Here is a 19,019-nt window from a genome sequence, read left to right on the forward strand (position 1 = left end):
CACCACCCAATCTCTGGGAAAAGGAATAATTGTAGTTTAATGGGTTGAGTGGAATGATAAAGACTTAGTTATTAAAACATGATCAAAGAACACCACCACAAAGAACAAATAAAACGTCAAAGAGGGGTGGGGAAAGAAACCCAGAGAATATGTTGACTAAAGAAAAAACTCTTCAAGGAAAAGTTGCATCTTGGGATGATGAGCTTCCAGTCCTGGCCTTTCTGGTGATCAGATAGTATAAAGTAGACATGGAAGTGAATGGAGCCCAACAGGGTCAACAGAGGTATCGAAATCAGGATGTGGCTGAGGCACAGAATCCCAGAAGAGATACTATAGAAGTGAGACAGCAGAAATACTGTACGACATTACGAGCTAAAAGAGTAATAGGGCCAAAAAGGACGCAGAAAAGAGCATAAGGATTAGATTGAAAGTGGCTTCATAAATGTCCTGTCCTTCTCTAACAAGTGTAAAAGCCTACAGTGAAGGCATATCATGAAAAATCTGGCATATTATATATAAAAGCTTACATTTTATTCTGTAGGTGAGGTAGAAATTTGAAAAATGGATTGTAGGGAAACTCATTTTAAACCTGAGGGACTAGTTAGAGGTTATTTCAGAAATTTAGATGAAAAATGTTGAAAGCTTAAAACTAAAGAGTGGTGGTGAGATGCAAAGAATTATTTAATCCACTTAGTTGATAAAGTGTTGTAAGAAAGGTAGAGCTTTCTGTCTTGAGCAGTGGGCAGAGGGTGGTGTTTTTCATGAATCTTAGGATTTAACTCATTTGCTATAATGAAGGATCAAGCACTCAGCAAGGGCTTTGTGTGAAGGAAATCAGTATTAGACCTGTTGAATTTGACCTACCCCAAAGACGTTAATGAAAAGATGTTTGAAAGTCAATTGGATAAGCAGGACTGGACTCTAAAGGGAAAACTGGGTCAAATTCAGTTTATAACATAGCGTGCAACATTTAGTAGAATGAACTAATTACACACGTATTCACTCATATCTGCAGAGCAGCAAAACGTGTTTGAGACTCTTTTTTAAAAAATTCTCAGATGGAAATTTAAAGAAGCAATTCAAATTTTAAATAATAAATCATATCATTGTTTTCTTTCTTTGAGAGATATATAGAAAAGCCATGCCCTGGTTTCCTACATATTAGAATTCTCCATTTATAGCAGGTTATGCTTTCATGCTTTCAGTCAAAAGCTATCCTTAGATAAATGCAAGGAATACTTTAGGTTATTAATATTAATTTAATATATTCTTTATTAAAATGTGTAACTATAACTGAATATATATTTGTTGCTTACTTCAGGGATACAAAACCACAGTTTTTTGTTGCTGTCACTGTCATTGCTATTTCTGGAAGATTCTAAGATATATATTTATATATAAAATTCATAATCATAGTTGTGCTTACTATTGCCACTGGAAACACATTATGTATGAAACAGCACATAAAAGAAATGTTGAGCTTTCAGGTTCTCAGAGAGATAGGATGCTCATAGCCAAATTGAAAAAGGCTTAACTAAAGAGATGAACCTCTCACTGTGAGTTGAAAGTCAATTGGCTGAGGTTTTTATTGAACCATGAGAAAACAGAGTATTCAAACTTCTATAAAACATGCTTTTTCTTAAGTCACATGTGTTTTTAATCTAAGAACTATAGCTACTGAATTGTACAATGTGAATTTAATCAGTGACGTATTACAACAAACTAGAAACAATCAATAAATCAAATACATAGATCAAAGTAAAATCTTCAGACTGTAGTAGCTAATATTTATTAAAGTGCTCACTTTGAAGGTGCTCAAAATTGAAACCGAGACAAAGAGAATATAAGACTTTCTGGGGCTTGGCATTCAAGCTATACTTCTGTACTTTTAACACGAAAAACTAAATTCCATGACATTAAAGAATGCTCCAGGCTATAGACAAACATAACAACTTAAGAGAAGATTAAAAATTTTTAGTTATATGCTATGAACAGATTGGGGCAAGGGGAGAGTTCATGTTTTCATATTTGTACCCCAATGCCTGAAAGAAAGAATGCATCACCATCAAAGTTGGTCTATAAATATCTGCAATAGAATAAAGAAAATGAAAGAAACAAAGAACACTTTTAGTTGTTCATAATACAAACTCAGCAGAGTAAAAATACTGACAATGATAAAGTAAAACATGCCATTAATCTGTTTGGCATGTCACTAAAATTATAAATGCAGAATCCTCTTCTACTATAAAATCTCCAAGAACTTCTCTCCCTTTCTCCATTGTGGTAGTTTTTACTGTGGGATGCGTCCCATCATTCCCCCCTCCAATAAAAAAAAAAGGAAAGTGAGAACATATACATCTGCCAGTCTTCATCAAGATAGGGTCAACTGAGTAAGACAATTAAGTGGACATCAACCTCTCTAACATACTCTTCATTTCCATGATTTCTAAAGCTTTGTAATTTTTCTAAGAATGACTTTTCCAAATTAGGAGTGTCAATCTATTAAATATATTAAAATAACTGCGCTCTCTAGCTAGAATTTGTAAGTTCTACTAGATAGTGTTTTTACTTTTCAAAAATCTCCTCAAATTATGAATTCCATGAACACTGTTTTGGAAAAATTGGAAAAGCTTTTTGACTCATAAAACAGCAGACTAAATACACCTAAAGTGCACTCAGCAATGTCTAACATACACAGTCTATACCTACAAGGCAGATATCCCACTTCCTTAATTATAATGGTTAGTAACACATTTTTAGAGTAATAGAGAATTCTCAAACTGAAATGCAAAGAGGAAGAAAAGGTGAAAACACAAACAATATTCAGGAACTGTGGGACAATTTCAAAAATGCAACGTAGTTGTCAATGGAACACTAGGAGAAGAACAAGAGAACAGAACCAAAGAAATATATCAAGTGATAATGGGCAAGAATTTTCCAAACCACAGATCCAAACCAAGAAGAATAAATAACACCCCCCCCAAAAAAAAAAAAAAAAAAAAAAAACTACCCCTGAGCATTTCCTATGCAAAGTGCAGAAAACCAAAGACAAAAAGAAAATCTTAAAAGAAGTCTGGGTGGAGCCATGGAAAAACATCTTGCCTGTGGAGGAACAAGGATATGAGTTACAGTGGACATTTTGTCAGAAACCATGCCAATAAGAAGAGAGCTGAGTGAAATATTTAAATGGTGAAAATAAAAAATATATGTATCAATCTAGAACTCTATATCCAGTGGGATTTTCCTTCAGGGGTGAAGAAAATAAAGACTTTCTCAAAGAAAAACAGAATTTATTGTCAGCAGAATTATTCCACATGAACTGTTAAAGAAAGATTTTCAGATAGAAACAAATAATATCAGACTGAATCTTGAATCTACACAAAGAAATGAAGAGCACAGAAAATTGAAAACATAAAGAAAAAGTTTAAATTACTTTTATTATTAATTGTACTAAAAGATAACCATACAAAGTAAAAAGAGAACGTACATACTACGTGTTTATAGCAAATGAAAAACAAAAGAGCTTAACACAATAGCACAGAGAATGAAGGAAGGAAATAGGAATATAATGTCATAAGGTACTTAAACTACACATAAAGAAGTATGATACTGTTTCACCATAAACTGGTTATATATATATATATATATATATATATATATATATATATATATATATCCTTAGACAAATACCAAAATTACAAGTTATAATTCATAAGTAAATACACAAGATAAAATATAATTATATAAATAAATACTACAAAAGAAGGAGAAAAAAGAAACAACACAGATGGAACAACTAGAAAATAGCTAGCAAAATAGTAGCTCTTAATCATCAATAATCGCGTTAAATGTGAGTGGTCTAAAAATAGACCAATTACAAAATAGAGATTAAAGAATATAAAAGCAGGGAGAAGATTTTTGCAAACGCCTGCGATAAGGGGTTAATATCCAACATATATAAGGAACTGATACAACTGAACAACAACAAAACAAACAATCCAATTAAAAAATGGGCAGAGGACCTGAAGAGACATTTCTCCAAAGAGGACACACAAATGGCCAATGGACATATGAAAAAATGTTCAACATCACTAATCATCAAAGAAATGCAAGTAAAAACCACAATGAGATATCACCTCACCCCAGTTAGAATGGCTATCATCAACAAGACAAATAGTAACAAGTGTTGGAGAGAATGCGGAAAAAAAGGAACCCTCATACACTGTTGGTGGGAATGTAGATTGGTGCAGCCACTATGGAAGGCAGTGTAGCTCAAAAAATTAAGAATAGAATTACCATATGACTCCGCAATCCCTCTCCTGGGTATCTACCCAAAAAATCTGAAAGCATTTATCCATAAAGACATATGTGCTCATTGCAGCTTTATTTTCAGTGGCTAAGACATGGAAACAACCAAAGCATCCTTGACAGATGAATGGATAAAGAAGTTGTGGTAGGTATACACAATAGAATACTATTCAGCCATAAGAAAAGATGAAATACTACCATTTGTGATAACATGGATGGATCTCAAGATTATAATGCTAAGCGAAATAAATCAGACAGAAAAAGTAGAGAACTATATAATTTCACCGATATGTGGTATATAAAACTAAAACAACAAGAGAATAAGACAAACAAATGAAGAAACAAAAACTCATAGACACGGACAATTGTTTAGTGGTTACCAGAGGGTAAGGCGGGAGAGGGTTGGTAGATGAGGGTAACGGGGATCCAATATACGGTGATGGAAAGACAACTGACTCTGGGTGGTGAACACACAATGTGATATATATAGATGATATATTACAGAATTGTACACCTGAAATCTATGTAATTTTATTAACAATTGTCACCCCAATAAACTTTAATTAAAAAAAGAAATATATATATATATATGCAAGACTCAATTACATGTGGTCTATAAGACACTTACTTTCAAGGTTAAGTTAAAAGTAAAAGCATAAAGAAATATGTACCATGCAAACAGTGAACAAAAGAAAGGTGAAGTAGGAATATTACTTTATAATAAGCAATATTAGCAGAACTAACTAGGGACATTACACAATAATAAAGGGGTAAATTCTCTAAGAAGACATAACAATCCCTAATGTGTATACTCCCTACAATAGACCTTAAAATTACATGAGGATAAAAAAATGATAGACTAAAAGGAGAAATAAACAAATTTATAATTATAGTTGGGTAGTTCAACACTTTAAGTAATTAATAGAACAAGAAAATCAGTAAGGATATAGAGGAGCTAGAACATTCCACCCAACAACAGTAGAATAGGAATTCATCTTCTTTTGTATGCACAAGTAATATTTTAAAAGATAGACCATATTCTGAGCCATAAAACAAATCTTAGCAAATTTAAAAGAATAGAAATCCTGTAAAGTGTTCTATCTATCATAAAATTAAACTAGAAATAACAGCTGGAACACCCCCAAGTATTTAGAAATTAAATAACAGGACTGGAATACACAATATTTTTAAAGTATTAGTTCTCCACATGTTTTTCTATAGATTCAATGTAGTCCCAATCAAAATGCCAGCCAAGTTTTTTGTTTTTGTTTTTTTGGATATTGATGAATTGGTTTTAAAATTTCTATGTGTAAGTAAGCAAATTAGAGTCTATGTGTTTGAATATATAATTATATCCATAATGGATTTCAAATAAGATAACCTACTCATTTATTGTATCTATTCAAAGGTAAATGAAAGTTAGCCAATCCTAAATGTTAAGCTATACAGAGTGTGCCAAAAAATTTATACACATTTTAAGAAAGGAAAAAAACTGTATTAAAATTGTAATAATCTATACCGATAACAAAAGATGAATACGAGTCATGTGTATACATTTTTTGGCACTCCAGTATATATACATGAGTGTATGGATTTGTTTAATGTATAATTTTAGTAATTTTATAAACCCCTATGTTTTTTGAAAAAACTAATTTTCCAAGTAGAGAAATTTCAGCTATGAATTTCAAATGCAATAGTTGATATGATCTAAAACTTCAGATGCGACCAAGGTTTTCTTAATGATCGAAATTCCCCAAAACAATATTCTAGGCTCAGTAAACACATAAATGAGAGAAGCAGCATGCCTATTTGAGTTTTTTATTACATACTGGATTGTGTTATAGGAAGTGCCTGGAATATAATTCCTTCGTCATCTTCCTGGATAATTCCTTTGAGTTCGTGAAGATTCATCTTAAAGGGGAAGTCTTTTTGAACTAATTTGCATTGATTCAATTATAACTCCTCAATCAGCAAGATCAACATATCGAAGGTAGCTTAAAATGAGAGTTTATTGTCTTGGGTAATATTAATTTAAAATGTAGGTGGTTATTGTAAAATTGGCTCAATGGCCCAATAATATTAAAACTCTGAGTTACCTTCTCCATGATTCTTTTGACTTGTCTTTTATGGTCACATGCATAACTATAGTAATTTCTCTAACAACTGCAATCCAAAACAGGAATAAGGGGAAAGATGCAAATCTGCAATTCTTTATGACCATCTTTTTATTAAGGAGAAAAATCTTTCTCAGAAATTTCCACTCAGTGTTCTCATTAGTCATTAACAGATTATTTGCCCACCTTCAGAACACTGGGGAGAAATGAGATTGTCTAAGGGCTAACATTCCCTGCCAACCCATTAAAATATTGTTCTGACAAAAAAAAAAAAAAAGTGGTAGATAACCAGCAATGATTGTCACTTATAAATGTCAATTTTAATATCTTATTTTTATATATTCTCTTCCCTCCTGCCATTGATTCTTCTGTCCTTAAAAATAGGTGATATATATATATATATATATATATATATATATATATATATATATATATATATATATGGATTTATGAATAAGAGATATTAAAGCTCTTTTGCCACTATCAAACATATGAAAATATTTAGACAGTAATCAGCATTTTCAGTCCCTACTTTTTACCAAATAATGTAGATTTTCTTCTTAATTTCCTGCAAATACATTTGAGTTCAGTTAATAACTTCTCTGTTTTCACCTGTACCTCTGTCATTTTCCTCTTTCTCTTGCTAAAAACAAGACAATGCCTAAAAATGGAGTCACTTAAGCTAAATTCCACATCATCAACCTCACCAAACTGAGACTTATCATTTCAGTTCTGCCTGAAATAGAATCTTAAACCAGTCAATAAATAAATCACCTCATCAGCACTGGTTTGGTAATCTGCCTGACAGACCTCTATCATCCCCTAAAGGAAAGTGGCCTTGCCATAAGCAATTTGCTTTCTGCCTAACATAACTCCCTGGTCCTACTCTCTTCTGCCTATAAAAGTATTTCACTTTCTACAATTCCTTAAAGCTCCTTTCTGTCTGCTAGATCGGATGCTGCCCAACTCATGAATCAGTGAATAAAGCCAATTTACTCAGTTAAATTTTGTTTTATAACATTATGCTTCTCTCCCTAGTATTCTGCCACATACTAGTACATTTATTTTAGTCTCCTTTCCACATTTATATTTTGGACTTTTACTATGTCAATTTTCTTTTTTGCCTATTTTCCATCTTTTGTTTTTTCTTCTCCAGTCTTCACTCTCTTTCCTTATTTCATTCATTTGTCATCAATAGAAATCTACCCAAGCACTTGGTATCTCCCACAACACTTATAATTCTACCAGGTATAATGAAAATATAACAATTAACATGTAGTGAATTTTGAGTTATTATACCAAGCAATTTGGATTTTCATTTAATGCCTATAATGACCACAATAGAAGCTATTGAAGTACGATCTATGGCTTGTCCAATATTGCAGTATGTACATGGCAGAGTTGGAATTAAAACAATGAATACAGAGTGCGAGCATACATTACTTATTCCTACTAGATCATAAACTCATTAAGGGCTGACACTGTTAACAGCTGCCTTTGTAATAACTATAATATCTAACACAAAGGATCAATAACTGTTTTTTGAACAAATAACTTAATGAGTAATTGAACGAATACTGTGAAGATTTTTCTCTTATTCACAAGATAAATAGATATCCATGCAATGCATAAAATGTATTCTACAGTTGCAAAACACAAATATAAAGTTAAAAATATAAACAAAAGACAGAAAGTGGTATAAAACTTTTGAAAAACAATGATTTCATTTTCTTGGAAGAAATTATGCAAATCACAAATGTTTAACAGCTAAAGACCCATGGAAGTTATAACCCAGAAAAAAATCACTGACCTTAGACAAAGCACAAGAAGAGATAATTTCATGGGTTATGGAGTGGCCATTCTTTAATGAGGAGGCCTGATGAGACAACCTGTGATGCACTAGCCATAGAGTCTGAGAAATGTGAAGCTAGAAATAATAACCTGAGGCACTTTTTGGTCCATTTCTGAAGTAGAAAGTTGTCTGTTTCATAGCAGAGGATGTACAGAAAAAAAAAAAAGATAACAAGCTAATTAAGCAATAGAGGGAATTAATTGAACTTCAATGATCAAAGTACAGTTTCACTAAGCTCTTGACGAAGAAAGGATATTATACCATTACCAGCAGAATAATTATTTGCCTTATATAGCAGAGAGCAAAGGAGTCTAAACATGATGTTCAACTTGAATAATGAGCATAACTTGATTGTGTATTACTATCTAGGTAACATTTTAACCTCTTAAGGAGCATTTTAAATATTCCTGGACAGGCCAGATAAATATTTTCTACATATCCGAACCCTAAAACCAATATACACAATATATTAAAATACAAAGTTACAACTCTCAGTGTAGAGTAAGACTCTGAATTACAATGTATTTCTGGTGACAAAAAGATACATAAAACATTATTTAAAATATTTAGAAAGAGTGTTATATTGGACCATTCCAGCTCCTCTTCCCTAAACATCTTGCAGATTCTTCTATAATCCAAAATTTGACATTTGTTCTGATAGGCTCCACTGTGGCCTCCAACATATCCTCTCGTGCATGACCGAAATACAATCTGAGCTCCTAATGAGAGATCACGTGATCATACCAAGAGTTTTACCATCTCATAAATAAAAACACTAAATTTTCCTTCTAATGTCTCTTCTGTATACACCGCAACTCAGAAAATTGTACTCACTGCATCAGCATTTAAATAATTTTCTAGCGAAATTATGATTTGTTGGGTAAAGTACATAAAGTGATAGCAAGCATTACACTTAGAGAAGTCCCTCTCCTTCAGGTAAGTTGGGTAGCAGAGTGGAATAAGCGTGGGCCAAGGTGACAAGTCCACTTCTGCCGGTTACTCACTTCATGACCTTGCGCAAAACCCCCAGTTATCTGAGTTTCAGCTTCCTTGCTTTATAAACAAAGATTGCAACAAAGATAGTGCTTCCAGTGGCTTCCTTAATCTTGGCTGTATAGGATCCAAGATTGGTGACCCACCCTCCTAGAAATTCTTCAAGTCACCTTAGGTATGAATTACATTGACAGCAAGAATATGAAAGTAGAAGTAATAGGAGGATGTGAAGCTTTTTGAAGGAAAAGTGACAAAACATAATGACTAATTAAAAATAGAGTGGGATCAATGAAAGAATTAGCTTAAAATTACTCTAAGTCTAGGAGAATGGTATCCCATTGACACAGGCAGGGAATTAGGTATAAGGGATGGTAACTGGAGATTCAAGAAGGAAGCAGATATGTTCTAGCATGAGTCTGTTCTATTTGAATAGGATTAATTTAAAGTATAACATGAAAGTTTAAGAAACTATTTACTGAAGGGAGTTAAACCTCTGTATAGCCATTTCTTTGGGATGAAGCCACACCATAATAGGAATTGCCGCCATTAACTATTCTCTCTGAAAGTGAAATCAATATGGGGTAGTATATAATTTCCACCTACCCCTAGAATATCCCTAGTTAGGTAAGATTATTTTTCTTTTTTAAATTGACAATAATTGTCTTCAACTCAACTTTGAAAACACAATACATGATTAAGGCAGAGAGAGTATAAATATTGGTAAAATACATAAGCTACCTCTGGCTCATATACATGAGGCAGTAAATTTTTATGAAATGTTTTTGTTTCATGGTGGCATATGAAAATAAAAATATACATTATCACTCTTGAATTTGAATACAACACATTGATTCATTAGAGTTTTGCACCACTAAATTCAACATGGTGTATAGTACAGGGACACAATATCTAATATTTAAGACATGAGATGCAAAGGAGAAAAAAGACTTTAGAAACAACTGCATTTTGCCAACTAAAATATTCAGGCTTTCTGCTTCCTTTGTTGGCATTCAAATTCCATAGGGGGCCAAACAAAAGTTGCACTTTGATCAGCCATCTGAGAACTCATTTTCACCCATAATGAGATGCTAGGATGCCTTAAAACTGGAATTTTAGAAATGTCAATACTACTGCTAATCAAGATGCTGAATTGATCTACTTAAAATAATTTAAGATTTTTCATTACCATAAATGCAACACTCTATGCCCTTTCAGGAAACCTACAAAATCATGGTTTTGAAAACTGAGAGACAAGCCATATATAAAATGTGTGCTCTGAGTACATTCTAAATGTAATTATCACCTCTATCCAGTGAAGAAATTATGTTTTCTTTCATTTTTTTTAATGTACTACCTAATCATGAATTGAGAGGTGGCATGATTATGGTAAAGGTTATAGAATGAAGCTTATGATTCTGAATCTCTCTCCTTGATCTGGTACTTACATGGGCTATTTAATCACAGTCGAATTTTCTTGCGGGTCAGAGGGATACATTTATCTACATCATTCAATTAAAAATTCAATTAAATTGGGGGTTTAAGGGCCACTCAGAATCAAGTACTTTTAGATGTTTTCTAAAATTTTGGTTAGTACTTTTAGAATATCGTCTTGAAGAGAGTAGCTATGATTTCACCCCAATATTTCCTTGAATATCTTGAAATAAGAACTTATCTTTCTGTTGTACCATACAGTTTTCATATACATTATTTTATTTGATCCATAATGCAACACTAATAAGTAGGGGGGATAATAAATACTTTCAGCCTTCCTTTTGCATCAGCCGGGATGTGCCTGGTAACAAGTCACCCATCTTCATCCCTCGCATTTGTCCTTCATTAACAGTATATAAACCATCCCAGTAGAAATACATAACAGGGTACATTAACCTCACTTTGTCATAATGACACCTTTTTACCTACATTGCCTCACCAATCCCTAGTTTACCTTGGTTTTCGTACTCTAACGCATGCTTTATCTGATAAACCTCTTTTCTACCTTAACTTCCTAATGTCCTTCTCTATTGGAAAACCAATAAAGACAAAAGAAATTTATAGCCATTTCACAGATATGGCAATACTTCCTTGGGTCACTATGACCAATAGAACTAAGCTGTCCCAGCGTTCTCTTATCCTCTTGGTTCACATTGTAAGTTAGGAACATGGTCCCTTTATTTATTATGAATAAATCTGTACTCATGACTGCTTCCATTTTAGACAATGTTGATAAAAGCTGCTGTACATCCTATACTTTAGGCTTAAAAAAAAAGTATATAGTGAAAATAATGTGACATAGTCACTATCCAGTAGATAAGTAGGATTATCTCTAAATCCACATGGAACTAAAAAAGGAATCTGATGTAACAAGGATATTTTGTGTGTACTTATTCATTCATAGAATTAGCTGCCAATCATTCATTTTTCAACAAACAGTACTAAGCTCCTACTACATAAAGCACACCTTTTCTGTTTGTGCATTGTTTAATGGGGGAAGAATGACAGTGGTATGTGTTTCCAAGTGGGGAGTAAGTAACTGTAATGAAAGGATGTGTTGGATATCTTCTGTTTGTCCTTCCAGATCTACTTTTTACATTTTTACCCTGCTTTTAGCCTCAGGAGGTTGATCTATATGGGATAAACTCCTTGGCTTCCAGATGGGTTTGGCCAATGGGGAGGCATCAGAGGGCGTGAAAAATATGAGGTCAGATGTTTATTTTCCTTCATTCTTCTTCCTCTTGCCCTCATTTAGCTATATCTCTCACTGAAAACCATAGTACCTTTATGTGGCTCTCTCCTCTAGTTTTAGGTTCTGGTAAATTCTCCCTTCTTTCACTTCTTTCGAAACAGAAGCAGAAATGTAGTTACTGCTATTGCTAGACTTAGGTGCTGCACTACCCCTTGCTAGCATCCATAAACCCTGCTGTGGCAGTTTAAGAGATGTATGCAAATTCTTGGACACTCCTTCCACTGTTCAATGAAGTTCTGGGATGTTTTCACTTGAACCTGGACTGGATTTGGAAACTCACTCATGACTAATGGAATGCTGCAGAACCAGTATTTTATGACTCCTGAGGCTATCTCTTAAAGGTCATTCTGCTTCTGCCTTGATTGCTGGGATACTTCTTAGAGTACCAGGACACCATATAAAAAGTCCCACTGACCCATGGCAAGGACTTTGTGAAGGAGCTCAGCCAAACCACATGGTAAGACCATATATACGTGTGCCATTCAATAGCATCAACCCAAGTGATAGACATGTGAGGGAAGATACCTTCAAATGAATCTAACCCCAGCCATCAAGTCAACCCCCAGCTTTGAGTCTTCTCAGCTGAAGCCCCAGACATTATGGAGCAGAAAATAATCATCCTTTTTGTGCCCATCTCTAATTCTTGACCCACAGAATCCATAATAAATGCTTATTACTTTATGTCACTACGTTTGAGGTGGTTTATTACACAGTAATATGGAACAGAACACCTCTTCACGTCTTCATAAATAGTATCTTTATTCAATTCTTGCAAATTCCCAAATGTGACTGGGTTGTTTGTTTTCTGGTGGAACCCTGAGAGATACAAAGGGAATTCCAAATAAGAATCATATGAGTGGTATGAACAAACCCCTACAGGAATGTGAAGTAAAGAGAATTCACTTCCAGTCGGTATAAATAGGAAATTCTCCACAAGGACAAGAACTGTGCCTGTTTGATGTCACAGGTGCTCAGAAACATCTCTTGAAGTTTGCTGAATGGAGAAGTGAGAATTTAACTGGGCCGCAAGAAAAAGCTGTGATTAGGATGGTGTGAAACGAGAAAATGTACTCTTACAGACAGAACAGTAAAACTGGATGGCAGCAAGAACCTGCGTTCAAGTAACAAATTCTGTTATAAAAAAGTCCAGCTGGAGCATAGGCTCTCCCCCAATGCCAGGGTGACTTCTCAAGGACGTAAATATCTGGCACTTTCTACTGCATAGCCTTCATTAGTTCTCCATAGCTCTCAGGTGAAATTTCATCTACTTAACATTGCGCTTTCAACTGTTCTGGACTTATCCGCCTCTCTGCCCTAACCTTAACCAGGACCCTCATTCCCACCTGTATTGTAGCTTGTAGCCATATTACCTGTCTTCAGATTTAACCTTGCACAACTTTGTAATTTTTAACATGCTGCTTTTTTATCTAGAATATTCTACACATCCACCTTCCTCCTTCTGACTAACTTGCAATCACCTTCAAATCTCTAGACATGAGTCCTTCCCACTAGGTCACCTTTGCAGACACTGGCGATGTGAGGTAGTAATTCTCCCTAATTGTTTACCTAATCCCTATGCTTACAAATATGATGGCACTCACAATGTTGCTTTACGATGGCTTTTATTTCTGGTTTGGCTATAGACCATAAACTCCTCAGACATGGACAAGAGTACGGATCTTAATATGTTTGGAGAAGGAAATATGTTAAATAATTTAATGAATTAATGGCTGATAAGAGTAAATACTGAAGTAGTGAATGAAGAATCAATAAGTAGGTACACAAGAGGTTTTGTGCATGACTGCAGACACCATTATTTCTGTTCACTTCAGTGGCCCTCACACCTAGAATATGTGTTTGTAGAAGGACCAACAGATATATGAAAAGATGCTCAACTTCACTAGCTACTAGGGAAATGCAAATCAAAACCACAATGAGAGACTGCCTCACACCTGTCAGAATGGCTATCATGAACAAGACAAGTAATAAGAAGTGTTGGAGAGGCTGTGGAGGAAAAGAAACCCTCATACACTGCTGGTAAGAATGTAAATTGGTACAGCCCCTATGGAAAATAGTATGGAGGTTCCTCAAAAAGTTAAGAATAGAATTACCATATGACCCAGCAATCCCTCTTCTGGGTATCTACCCCAAAAACCTGAAAACATTTATCCATAAAGATATATGTGCCCCGATGTTCATTGCAGCATTAATCACAGTGACCAAGACGTGGAAACACCTGAAGCGTTCAGTGGAAACTGAAGTGTCCTTCAATAGATGATGGGATAAAGAAGATGTGGTACATATTGGGGGTGCCAAAAACATGTATACAAGTGAACACTTTGTTCAACGTTGCTCAAGCAGTATTTCTCCATAATCAGAAGTGTCTGGATGCTGATGGTAACCACTTTGAGCACCTCTTGTAACTGCAGAAGTCAAACGTGACTTGTATTCATCTTTTATTATCGGTATATATTAAGTATTACAATTTTATTACAATGTTCCTTTCTTAAAATGTGTACACATTTTTTTTGGCATCCTTTGTATATACAATAGAATGTTATTGCATAAGATGAAATATTGCCATTTGCGACAACATGGATGGATCTTGAGATTACCATGGGAAGAGAAATAAGCCAGACCGAAAAAGTAGAGAACCAGATGATTTCACTCATATATGGGATATATAACTGAAAGCAACAAATAAACAAGACAAACAAACAAAGAAACAAAAACTCATAGACACAGACAACAGTTTAGTGGTTACCACAGTGAAAGGGGAGAAGGGGGAGGTAGAAGAGGGTAAAGGGCATTAAATATATGGTGACAGAAGGTGATTTGACTTTTGGTGGTGAACACACAATGCAATATACAGATGAGGTATTATAGAATTGTACACTTGAGTCCCATATGATTTTATTAATCAATGTCACCCCAATAAATTTAATTTAAAAAACAAATATGTTTGTTGAATGAATGAATGAATGCAGCATGAATCAATGGATATAAATGAGGAAGAAGAAAGAGTTGTCTATGACTGAGACTCTCATGCTCTTTTACATTACCAAGAGGCGCAGCTTTTTAGAATTTATATAGAATTGTCAATCCCAAAACCCTTTGGAAAAGGGGTTCAGTTAATTACATTGCTGTGTTTCAGTCTGTTTAAACCAGGAGGGAACTTTTAAAAGAGCAACACGATGGATCTTTTTACTGCTCCCAGTCGCTGCTTCCTTTCTCACTGGTCTACTATACAGTTCTCAAGTGCCAAGTTTAATTAACACTTTGATCAAGGGCTTGATTTTCAAATCTCTTGTCTGAGATGCGGTTCCTACTTTATCTTTCTGTCACTATGCATAGGAAACTGGTTCAATTTACCTAAAATGTTTACACAGTTAATGTGTATTTCAACTTCTGTTTGCTTTGATGACTTCATGTTACTTACCTGTAAATGCTTCTATTTGAAGCACTAATTTTATGAATAGCTCCAATTAATGAAGTACCTTAGGTGTCTTGCTATCAAGTACCGTTTTTTAGCCAGCATTGTATCTTATGAAACTTGGATCCTGTGTGTTGAGAGCTGGTTAATTCTATTTATTTACTAAATTTTGGTAGTTTGCATGTAATTATTCCTGATTTACTGCTATTTTCATCGGGCTTTGTAACGTCAAAAGTCAGAAGCTTTAAAGCTTATTTTAAATGAAGTTCAATTTGAGGAAATACAGACGATTAACTTAAAATAAAGTTCCACCTCTCCATGCTCCTCAGAGCAATGCTTCCAGTTTTCAATAAGTCAGCTCATCCTTGTGTGCCTGGAGGACGATATCTGACCTTCAGCAAAACTGCTCCATAATCATGATTTTTAAGACTTCACAAATTAGTTTTATTGTATTTCAAGTTATCACAGGTAATTGGAACTATTTAATAATTAAATAATCTCTAATCGTTAGTGTGAATACCTGTCACTTTATATTAGTCAAACTGCCTCATACACAGATGCTATTTTGAATGACTTTCCCTCAAGCCAACCTTATTTGGTTCATTTTTTTCTCCCAGTAACTTTTGTTTCCTTTATTGACTATATATCAATTTCCCTACAAAATTAGCATTTGAAACTCTGAATCTTTGAGTTTAAAGTTTGCTTCACATAGCATTTGTTGACACTTGATTTATAATTTGCACATTGAGACCCTCAAGTCATAAGAAATAGACATTCATTTTGTAGGTCTTCCCAGTTTGGTCATTTGGCTTAAAAAACACAGACAACCAAAAAATCAAGTGAGCTAACTTGAGATAATATTTGTTCTGCCTCAGAAGCAAAAGTTATCATTTAAAAAATTGTCTCTAGTCTGCAAGCTTTAAAATTTTAACAGAGTGAATGAAAGCCAGCTACGTGAGTAACTTGCTTCTCTCTATACTCTTGCAGCTAAATATGTTCCACATGAGAATTTATTTTCTAACGGAAACACCAAAGAACAACTGTGTATAGGAAGGTCCAAAGGTCTCAGCAAGGATAACAAAATTGCTTAGGAACTTAGAAATTGAAATAGCTGGATTCTACCTACCTTTTTTTTAAATTAAAGTTTATTGGGGTGACAATTGTTAGTAAAGTTACTTAAGTTTCAGGTGTACAATTCTATAACACATCATCTATATATCACATTGTGTGTTCACCACCCAGAGTCAGTTCTTTTTCCATCATCATATATTTGATCCCTTTACCCTCATCTACCACCCCCCTACCCTCTTACCCTCTGGTAACCACTAAACTATTGTCTGTGTCTATGAGTTTCTGTTTCTTCATTTGTTTGCCTTGTTCTTTTGTTGTTTTCAGTTTTTATATACCACATATCAATGAAATCATATGGGTCTTGAGTTTTTCAACATGGATGGATCTTGAAATTATTATGCTAATCGAAATGAATCAGACAGGATAAAAAAGTCTATTTACCTTAATTCTTTTGATTTTCAGGGCTATGAAATTGCTTCTAAATAGAATAGCTGATTCAACTTATAAAATAAACTAAGTTTCAGTTTATACCTAAAAGTATCATCATGACTCCCAAGATCACATCCATCAAGACAAAAACCTACCACAATGATTTCAATAAAGTTTGGTCATCAAATGAAGCTAAAAGAAAGCTGAGTTAGGAGAGGCAATCTGTGCATTTGTTCATTTGGTTAAAGTAGATTGAAAACGGAGAAGTTAAGTTGCCTTTTCAACCTCCTAAATATTTGAAAGAATTATGCAGAGAATAAACTTCAAGCTTTGACTTTATACTAACTTCTTATCCCAGTTAAGTTACTTGAAAATGATATTATGACACCTAAGAGGAAACAAACAAGAAGATTTGTATTACTCAATATAAACTTCACTTTTTTAATAAAATGCCAACTTTTCTTTTTTGGTACATGAGCACTCACATAACCTGAAAACTAGTCTTGCTGGTAACAACTGAAAATACTGGATTTTAAAAGACGTTTGTTTTTATTGTACAAGAATGCAAGGGGTGTCCTTAGAGGCTAAAAGCAAAATGAAAGCAGTAATCTGGAGAGTTAAGCAAACTCTAAAGCTGCTGGCTACTTTGAAGGCACCAGATAATCTCTGGTGACCTTGAGTTTCATTTGTGACAGCTGCACAAGAGATGGGAGACAGGAAACAAATGAAGCCTGGGGCCCACCCTTGGAGTGGAGGGTGTTAGATTAGAAGACTCTAAAATAAAGCTATAATCCCTAGTGTTGCATATTTAGGGAAAAGCACAGTAGTATCTAGATATTTTTATACATATGTATATGTATGTTTATACAGTAATATATAATAACATACATTATTATAATATACACAATACATATAATACATATGTATTTTTTCTCTTTTCCTTGTCTGTTATAAGCCATAGCAGTGTTATACATCTTTCTTGCTTCACTATCCAGTGATTTAATTTTAAGAATAATGTTTTTTGGGAAGTACTATGGGGTAATTAGTTTAAAGGACAAAGCCACTCTGTCTGCTCTATGTTTTATCATTATTGCTTCTTTAAAGGAAAACTTGTCCTTGATATAGACTAAGATTTCCTTTTTTCAGAGTACAGGTTTTGATTCCTAGACCAATTATCTATATCTTTGTAACAAACAATTGCAAAACTTAGTGGCTTAAAACAACAATGTTCGTCTTGCTTACAAATCCACAATTTGGGCAGAACTTAGCAAAAACAGTTCATCTCTGCTTTATTTGGCAACAGATGGCATAGTTCAAAGGCTAGAAATTAGAAGAATCTGAAATCTTATTCACTCAAATATCTGGCAGTTGATGCCAACTGTTGTCTGGGACCTTAGCTGGGGCTGACTTCCAAAACAGCCACAAATAAGCTTTCTGTGCAAGTTGGGCCTCCTGACAAAGGATGGCTGGATTCTATGGGCACGCATCCTGAGAGAGAAACACACAGAAGCCATATTTCATGTCATGGCATAGCCTCAGAAGTCAGGTGATATCATTTCTGCAACACTATTCATTGAAGAAGTCAAAATACTCTTCCAGGTTCAAGAGGAACGGAGAAGAAATATACTTCATCTCCTAATAAGGGTGTGGCAAAACTCCAGGCAGTATGCAGGACCAAAAATCTTGCTAAGGGCATTTTTAAGAAAATATAATGTGCTATGTTGTCAATCTCATTACAGAATTATCATTATATCTGTTTAGTGCTTAGCCAAACCAGCGTGAGAAAGAAGAGAGAGAATGTTTGTTGGGAAATGGTTAGCTAGAAAGTTCAACTTGAACACTTGTTTAACTAGATGTCAGCAGAGGTGGCCCCTCACCTTCCTCTTCTTGGCACTAACGCTCTAGAAATGTGCCAGCCAGGATCTAGCTTCAGGGGTATCAGTCCTTCCTGCCATCTTTGTTTGCTCCAAGTGAGCAAAAGAAAGTGCAGGGTGCTGTCAGGTAGTAACCATGAATGCTTCTTATGTGCTCTCTGAGAGACAAAGGGAAATTCTTACAACGTGATGGAGATTATTA

This window comes from Rhinolophus sinicus, linkage group LG05 (genome assembly GCF_036562045.2).
Source record: "Rhinolophus sinicus isolate RSC01 linkage group LG05, ASM3656204v1, whole genome shotgun sequence".
In the NCBI taxonomy this organism is placed as follows: domain Eukaryota; kingdom Metazoa; phylum Chordata; class Mammalia; order Chiroptera; family Rhinolophidae; genus Rhinolophus; species Rhinolophus sinicus.